Raw genomic sequence first — 9,902 nt, forward strand, 5'->3', positions numbered from 1 at the left:
ACTATCAAATAAAAAATACTTTATAAATACACCCATCATGAGTAGCTTCAAAACAACAGACGATGAACACAACAACAAAATAATGAAGAGCATGATCCCTTCATGAATCACCCTTTAGATGTTCCAGGTGCTATTTACTCTTTTATTGTGTTCAGGTTTCTTGGAGATTTGATGTTTTGCATTTGAGCTCTTCCAATCACAGCAGGTGAGATAAATCTCAGCCAGTTTATCTTCCATTTAATATCAGCAGATCCTGTAGCTGCACTTGTTCTGATCTACCGAGCCTATTGTTGTTGGAGACACTGGGATCTCTTCTGACTGATGAAAGATGTTTGACTCTGAGAGGCTGATGTACTTTTCGGGCAGTTAGGAACAGATATAACAACTGTTCATTTGTGGCATATTGTGGCCTTATAGTCTTAATTGCAATAAAATCTGAACCATGTGCATGTTTTTCTCAGCAGTGACAGTGTAAACGCAGCACACTGTGCCTTACAGAGCTCTGGACCAGTTCTGTGTCAACAACAGTGAAGCCGAAGTCTGACCCTTGCTCTCCTCTGAGCTCATTAGCAAAGAGTCCAGGGAGGAAATTGCTTATGATTCTGCAGCCAAGGCAGCAAACAGGCTGCAAAGTGATGCGGAAAACAAACAATGCTGCACGTACTTGATATTTCAAGAGACGGAGTGCGCAGGCAAATTATTAAGTAAACAGAGTTGCATAATCATGACTCTACTGGAGGCTGAATCGAGCTAAGCTGCCTGCTTCATCAATTCAAGTATTATTGGGAGAATGGTAGGGATACAAATGACTTAATTAGTCTTAAGACTTCAAAACTGCACAACAATAACAACCTTTTTTTATTTATTCTGTTTTAAGAGTTGTCAAAAGGGGGGTCTTGTTTCTCAATGTTGACAGTAAATGAAGGTTGAACACATTTTTTTTGGCTTGTTTGACCTGGAAACTTCCCTGACAGGTGACATGTAAGTTTTCTGACAAGTGCTTGAAATTACACAAACATGTGTTAAGTTGAACTTCCTGGGAAGAAACAGGGTCCGATTTCAGGACTAATACATTATCGGATTGGTGCGTAGACTCACATACTTGCCAATAATAGCATTTTAGGTGGTATTGGAGGCATTTCTGATACTGGTATCGTTATCGGAACAACCCTAATACATACGGGAGGCTTCCCACTCTGACTAATGGATAATGTGAGTTTTATTCTTGAGCCACTGACCTGACAAATAAAGGAAGCTGATAGCCTGAGACCCACAAAAGGGTTATCAAGACAGATCCCAGTAGAAATAAGACACACTGGGTAGGAAAAAATCTTTCAGCTGACAGTCTCCTTTGTGCCACGGCAGTGAAAAGGCGAGGCTCTGAAACCACCGGCTCCAAATCTCAGTAATGTTCATTCGTTATGTGCCATCATTACAACTGAGGGTTAAAAGCCCAATTTTAAGGGTAAATTGCTCCTCAGGTGCCCGTAAACCAAATGACAAAAAGACGAGAGAAGCCATAGTCACATCTTCTGGCACAATTTGCAACCTGCAGCGCTCTCACGAAGCTTTGGCCAGAATGTGAAGACTGTAGTCCATTACCAGGTAATGTCAAATGAGCTTCTGAAGCACTGATAGACTGCGCAGACACAAAACGTAATCACCTTAATTTGATTTTAAGAGGTGAGAAATGAGTGCATCGTAATTCTGAATGATTATCTTGACAGGTGTGACGGTGGCCTGTGACTGGGAAGAGGTTTTTTTTTCTTCAAGAAGATTACAAGAGTGAAAATGCTCTTTGGGAAACACTTATTCTGTCCTTCTGCCCTCTGTGAGAGCAGGTGTAGAGGGGGAATTGAATCTGGAGAAAGTATTCGAGGTGCAAAAGCTAATAAATGGTGCATTGTGTTCTCTATTACTTCTCTAATTGCACCGCAGAGCGTTCTTGCTTTTCTTACATTATTTTTTTTCAGAACATTGCATTTAGATCTGAAGAACAAATGAAAATGCTGTACATCACTGTGGCATAACTGTCTGCAGGGACAATAGAGGTCATACAATTAGCAGAGTGGCTAATCAGCAGAACCAAATGGACATCATGATATAGAGGCTAAATAGTACACTTTGCATATAGACAGGGTTCATTAAATTTAAATGCAAATTGTCAGGTAGAGAAGGTCTGGGGCCGTATTCATAAAGCGTCCAATAGTCCTAAGAGTGGCTCCTCATGAAATTCTGAGAAAATTCTTAGAATTATGAAGTTTTCAAAGAATATTTACTTAATTAATACTAGGGGTAAACTAATTATCGGCCCTAGTCGATTATCGGGCCATTATTCAGCATTTTTCCATTATCAGTATTGCCTATAAAATCAACTAATTGAAAAATGTGCTACTTTGGCTCTGATGCAGCATCCTCTCACACAATGTCCCGCCAACAACACTACCTTATGTTAAACACATCACAGGTAATAGCCTATAAACAATAAAATAATATAAATGTGTAAAGTAACTAAATGTATCAAATAAATGTAATGGAGAGGAAGTATAAAGTAGCAGAAAGTGGAAATACTCAAGTACCTGAAAATTGATCTTAAGAACAGTACTTGAGTAAATTGAGTTTTGGTTGTTTGAAATTTTGACACAAAGATTTTCATCTTCACTGCAAATGAATATCAGTCGTGATTGATTTCTAATAATCTGTACCAGTATCAGCCCTGAAAAGCCATGCCAAATAAAGACTAGATCCTTGTAAAGAAAAAGTAATTCACAAAGCATCTTAACCCTTAAAAGAGCTCCTAAGGTGAAAATCTGTAGGGAGCAGGGAGGAGGACTTTTAATAGTCTGAGAAGTTTCTTAATCAGAGGAGAAAATGGTGGAAAGACAAAGAGGAAGGAGAAATATCCTCCAAATGCCAAATGACAGTGAGTTAATGAAACGCTACAGCTTGGACCATGCATATACATATATATATGATGGTGAGCTTGAAGGCAGTGTGACCATCCCAATCACCAGAATAAATGTTCACAATGTACATATCTGCAAACCACAGGTATGTTGAAACTTTACATTTCTTTAAGTTGCAAATTTACATTTCTTTAGGGTCAATTTTTCTGTTTTATGTCGTGACAACACTGTGCTTATGGTCTGGTTAGGTTTAGGCACAAAACCACTTGGTTAGGGTTAGGAGAAGATCATGTTTTTGGCTTAATGTGAGCATCTGCATCTTAATATGTTATGATTCACTAACGTCAGGCACGATATGAGATGAATGAATCCCTGTTTTTGTTATCTTCGTCGCCTGGTGGAGAGGTGAGCAGGTTCAAATTGAGTTTTGAATTTTTTTGATGGAGAAACTTTTGATCACTGTTCCTTTACTTGTACTGGTTGCATGGTGCACTGCTGACATGGACACTTGTATGATTCAGTCATTTTAGTATTAACAGTGTTTATGTGCATGGCAATATATGATGATGGAAGGACAATTTTTTAGTGATTTTGGTGCGGAAACAGCTGGCACAGAGAAAGGAGAAGTCCTCTGTGCCCTAGGAGACATGGATCCAGTAAGAGGAACACAGAAGGTTCAGAATTCATAACCCCAAAGTGCTGCCCTCCATTTTACTGCTGGGTGACTTGACTTTATGGCTAAGATGTTACATAAAGTGTATTTTACCTTATTTATGATGGTAAAGGTGCCAATAATCCAAGGACTGATCCAATTTTATACTTCAGGGTTTATTAACCTAAATATCCCAGGTCCCAAACTCAATGCAAAAAGGCATCTCTACAAACAATCTGTCCGCAACAGCTCATAAACAAACACATCAGTGGTTGTTTACCCAAAGCTGAGCATCAAAACAAGGAATCAAAACTGCCCGACCTCCAGGATGGAAGAGTGCTGCCAAGGTCAGAGGATCATGTTGACCTCTGAAGGCATGGGACCAGGCAGGAGTCACATGCTGGCAGCTTTATAGAAGTGAGAGTGGGAAGTTGTTGCTCTTATTGTGGCAACCTGGCACATGAGGTGACACTGAGGGCACCGCGTTGCATTGTGGGTAGCTGGTGTTCGCACGCTGACCAGTGTGGGAACTGTTTGTTTGCTGTAATTTAATTGTAGCAGGGATGAGTCAGGGCAGTGATGGTTTTAGACACAGGGATGTTCGGGTTACCACTAGAACGGTTCCACTATTACCAAAATAATGGATGCTTCCTACCATAAGACTTATGGAATCATGTCTAAAGTTTTTGACTTCAATCTAAAATTTCTAAACTCTATTTTGAAAAGGTCTTAGTAGCTTTTAGATTTTAGATTTAGATTATTTATCCCACAACGGGGAAATTCACTTGTTACAACAGCTCAAGATGCAACAAGTACAGGAAAAAGGACGTGCATGCAGCCTTGATCTCCAGGGCATATCTAACAGTTCCTGTGTCCAGTTTTTCATTTCATCGTCCTTGAATCACTTCTCAACACTTTCATTTCAAGATTTTTATTCATTCTTAAACTCTTATTCATTTATACTGTATATTGTATACTGTATATTCATTTATTAAGTTTGTTTAATCCCAATGGCCAGAAGTCTTTTTTAGACTATTTTTATTTCATTAGTTTCTTTCAACAAGTAATATTTACTGCATTATGATGTGTAGTCAGGAGGCAAAATTCAGTAGGGAATCAGGTGATTGGCAAGCGAATATTGTGCACAATATAGAGGGATAGAGACTGTCATGTTAACTATTAACATTATATCCTGGCGACTGGGCTGCTAAACAGACCTTGTGATAAGGCTATTCTCTCAACTACTGCGAAGGTCAAGAAAAACACAAAATTTGCTGAACTTTCCAATTTTACAGAAAAAGGTCCTCAATAACAGCAGCTTCTTCCCAGCTGTTTTTCACCCCATGGTACAGATGTGGCCAAACGAAGAGGAGAATATGCATCACAGGTACAAGAGGTGTTTTTGTATTTAAAGAAGTTCAAAGGATCAACTCAACCATCATTCACCAACAGTAACTCTAGAATTCAATTTACACCAAATGGCATCCAGAAATGAAGATAGTTTTTACTTTTAAATCTATTCTGAGGGCACCTTTCAACAACACGGCAATTCAAAGTGCTTTACATGAAACTAAATAAACTAGAATATTAGAATAAGCTAAAATAGAGTAAGATATGAATAAAAAGTACCAAATTTAAAGGAGCTTTTTGTTTTTTTCCTTTCCTTCAGTGTTTTATATATGCTCTTGTGCATGTAGGTCTTGAAAGTTAAAAAGTCCACACCAACCGAAGCTCCTCTCTCCTACAGAAAACACTGCTCCTGAAACGCCTCATCAGCAGTCTCGCCTTTAATTCCGTGACTTTGTGACATCACTAGAAGTCACCATGTCACACATTTGCCATACATACAGAATTAATTGCTCTGCTGCTTTTAGTGGTGCTGGCTCAAACATGTGTGAGCTGACCAATCAGAGGAGCCTGGGTATTCACGAGGGGGGCCTTAAAGAGACAGGAGCTAAAACAGAGCGTTCAGACAGAGGGGGAGTACTGATGTGTTTTTTGAGCACTAAAGCATGTAAACATTCTGTAGTAGTAACCCAAAACAAAAACTATGAACCTGAAAATTAGCATAATATGCCTATTTTTAAAATAATCTGACATACAGTTATATTGTAAAAAGGTTGCTTGATCTACTAAATTCCCATTTTTTTTGTTTTAGAATTGAGATAACTCAGTGGATCGTCTCCCAATATAATGATGCACAATTTTGTTACAATACATCCCTTTGTTCAGAATGTAAAAGACTGAAAATGTTATAGGACACAAATTGATTTGAAAAAGTCATATTATTCGTTTACTGCAGAAGTCTAATGTTAAGTCTAACTGCAGGACTAATTGTAGCTGGTGAAATGTTCTATCTATCTTCTAAATAAGAAAGAATTGCAAAAGACTAAACAATTTCCCCCAAACTATAGCAGAGACTTTCATGTGACGGTGATGTCGAGCTGTGACTGGACCAAAGGTTGGTGATATAGTAGAAGAAAATGACAAAAAAGTTTTAACAATGGGAAAAAGTAAGAGACAGGCTGAGAAGAAAAGGTTGAAGAGTGTGTGCGACACTGTAGGTGTGTATTTGTGTGATAAAGATAGACAGATTGTACGTGTGTGTCTGTGTTTGCTTGTGTGTGTGTGTGTGTGTGTGTGTGTGTGTGTGTGTGTGTGTGTGTGTGTGTGTGTGTCAGTCCCTTGGATTTTCTGCTGCTGGTTTCCTGTAACAGACTGAAGAGGTTATTTATTGCTGGAGAGCGCCGTGCCTGGCATTCTCTCTCGGTACACATTGTGATGTGGGAGTAGTGCAGCTCTTCTGAAAAGCAATTAAAACCATCTGGGATATAAAAGAAATAAAAAAAATAGCTAGCAACCCAAGAGCCCACACCATTATTCAACCTTGAATTTAGAAAGATGTTTTTTAGGCCTTTTTTTTATTCTGCAATTTGTGTATAGCTTGGGTTAATTCCGGTTTGACATTCAAAGAGCAGAATAAAATGTTCTTTTCTGTTCATTTTGAGTGCATTTTTCCCTGCTTGTTCAAAAATATTGCCGAAGAATAAAGTCTTTTTAGTCCGCTCAGCGGAGCCACATCTGTCCATCTCCTTCATTTCCTTTCAAACAAAAGCATCAGAGTTTTAGAGAGTTGGAGTTGAAGCTCAATTTGAAACCATGTTACTTAAAGATGGTGATGAAGGTTCTCAGTCTTCAACGTCTTCAAGAAACTGAAACACGTTGCCTGCGATACAGCTCTTAGAATTAACATGTTCCTTAGAGCAGCTACCTTTAATTTAAGTTGAGCAGCCCATGTGGACCAAAGCCTCCTGTCAGAAAGATCTGAAAGATCAAAACTGAGTAGCACTATCGGAAATTGTGGGCGGAGTGTAGCTAATAGTTCAAGCAAGACTACCACAGGATACAATGGTGGCCATCCGAAAGTACTGAATATTAAGTTAATCATTGAGGGTAAAGTGAAAAGAGTTCTTCATCCGCATGTTGCAATGTATTTAATGGCCTCACAGACCACCGCAGTTTACAACACTGCCTCCACTTTTGCCTCTTTCGTAACAAGTATCACAACCTCCTCCACTGTCGCCATGCTTGTCGGCATCTCTTCACTCTGAGCTGCCCTCAAGTGGATGTAATGCTAAACATCAATGCAAACTTAAAGGACAAAATGGAACTATGTGGGCAGTTACAGTCACACCGTTTAAAATGGATGAGCCTTTTGAGAGTACCAGCAACAGGCAGCATACTGGACCTTTATTGTTACGTGATTAACGTTGTGAAACGGTGGTGGTTAGGTTCAGGCAACCAAACAATTAAGTTAGGTTTAGGAAGAGAACATCATTTGGGGTTAAAATAAGAATGTTAGTTACATAAAAGTTATGTCTTGTGCATGATGTAAGTTAAGTATGTAATGTCAGTTTGACTTTTGGTTTCACATGGGACATGAACAATAGTTTCCTGTGTGAAAGTCTGTAATCTGTCCACCCCAACGCCTCTATCTGCTGACTCGCTCTTATACTACCTCACCTGACTTCCTCCTTTGCTTTAGTCATAATTACACAACCACTAGAGGTCGCTGCCTAACAAATACTGTAAATATAGTTCTTACTAAGCGGCTTGCTTTGAGTAACCTTTATGGCCGGTGAGGACAGGCTGCACTGACATATTTCGTTTCTCTAAGTTATCAACATTTTCTTGTTACATGTAAGCTATTCCTTCATCATAATTAGCAAACACCAAGTAATTGACCGGTAGCAAGACCAACATAAAGTTACAAGTTAGCATATAAGCCAGTTGTTCTGCTGCTTTCTGCCAATACATACATCTGTTGCCGTACCACCAGACTATAGAGCAGCTTCTGTCGTCATTAATTGTTCTTACTCCACCATAAATGAAACATCTACAGAGCATCAGTGACATCGGTGAGGTGAGATGTCTGCACAGAGCCCAAAGGATACTGAAAGACAACACCCACCCAGCCACAGTCTGTTCACCCAGCTGCCATCTGGCAAAAGATACAGACCACCAAACAAACCATTATAGTCATTGAATCATCTGAAAAATGCATTGCCACAAAGCTGAAAATAAGGTTGTTTTTCGTAGCTCATGAAAAGTTGACATTATGGAGATAAGAGGTTTTGACTGGACATCTACGGTATGTAGGTCTTATAGGGGCATCAGATTGAACTGACACTGTTTCATAGCCAGTTAAAAGTTCCTTATAGTGCTTCTGACCCACAACGTCTGCTTGGTTCAACTCAGGTTCAGCTGAATCAGAGATTATTTTTCCCCAATTACAGAAGCCGTCCGGAGAATCCATAAAATAAAGTGATTGTGTTTCCTCTGAGCAAAGTTAAAAGCCATTTAATGGCTTGGTCAACTTTTATCTTGCAAATGAATCATCCAATTCTGACTAACGAGTAGGAGTGAGACTCAAGATGAGTTTATGTGATTTTATCTTGTTTCATGAGTTGTTGTTTCCGGACTGATTTATAGGCCTGGGTTTTGTCTCTTGTTTTATACTGTGGTTATCACAAGAGAAAGGTCAGCAGCTTCAGACGTAGACATTATAAACTTATTCATGTCCCGATGACGCATAGCATGCATGGTAGTCATTGGTGAAGGTTCAACAATGAACTACAGACCGCAGACTAATCTCAGATAATTTATTGCCAGACCGACTAGACTGTCACAAACTCTCCTCAGCTCAGGACAAAAAAACACCACACTTCAGCCACAAATATAAAACTGATCTAATGATCTGAAGAGGCCAAATCTCATCTCTTGCCCAGTGATTATTTTTTACTCAATATTGGCTCAGATGGGATGAGACACTGAACCCTCTTCCTGATGCAAATAAATGTTAATGCCAAAAGACCAGACAAGAAAAGGGGGCTAATTAGTGATTGGAAAAGTTCTCTCTTTTCCCTCTTGACTTCTCCCTGGCCACTTGAGGGCAGCAGAAACAAGCTGGAAACACAATCCTGACCCACAGTCAGATCACCCTCACTGCTGGACTGTGGATTTCTTTGTGAAGGACTCAGTCGGATTGTGGCGACAGTCCAAAAGATGTGACTTTATGCACTCTCTTAGGTGCCTCGTCACACTCTATTTTAGCTCTGGTTATGGTTTCCACCAGCACCTGAGGAAAATATACGGCTCTTTACGGGGAACAGTGTCTGACAGTCACATTTTCAGCTGCAGCAAGCAAAAAAACACTTTAAAAACTACAGTTTTAATGCAGATAGAACAATAAGACTAATTCTGTGCAGGACTAAAGTGGCTGCATGTATTTGATTTTACAATTTAAAAGGTGCATGAATCTCACCAACCTCAGTAACAAATATTGGCTGAAGCAGAGGGGAACAACTTTATTGATTTCTGGTGAAGACGTGGCCGCAACACACACAGGTAATGAGAAAGTCTAACTTAAAGGTAATTCCACTGACTGAAGTGTGTTTACAGTTCTTGGGGAGTACAACTGCATATGTGATAAAAGTAGTATAAAGCTTTTTTGTGGCTCCAGAGGAAGCTGCAGGTTTTGAAAAGCAGTCCACTGGTCTAACACTGTTGGACTTATCATGGACAGTTTACAAAAAAAAGATCAAAATCCTGACAGAGATATCGCCTTTTTTATTCCACCCATTCTTCTTTCTTTTTAAAACCTGGTGCCTACATCTCCCACAATGCAACTTAGCCACTGAGGGACAACACTGGAATAGATGACATGCAGCTTCCTCTGGAGCCACAAAAGGCTTTATACTACATACTACAGTAGTACTCCCCAAGACCTGTAAACACACCTGAATGTGTAAAATTGGTGGAGTTACCCTTTAACTGAAACACGG

Source organism: Pagrus major, chromosome 22 (genome assembly GCF_040436345.1).
Source record: "Pagrus major chromosome 22, Pma_NU_1.0".
Lineage (NCBI taxonomy): Eukaryota > Metazoa > Chordata > Actinopteri > Spariformes > Sparidae > Pagrus > Pagrus major.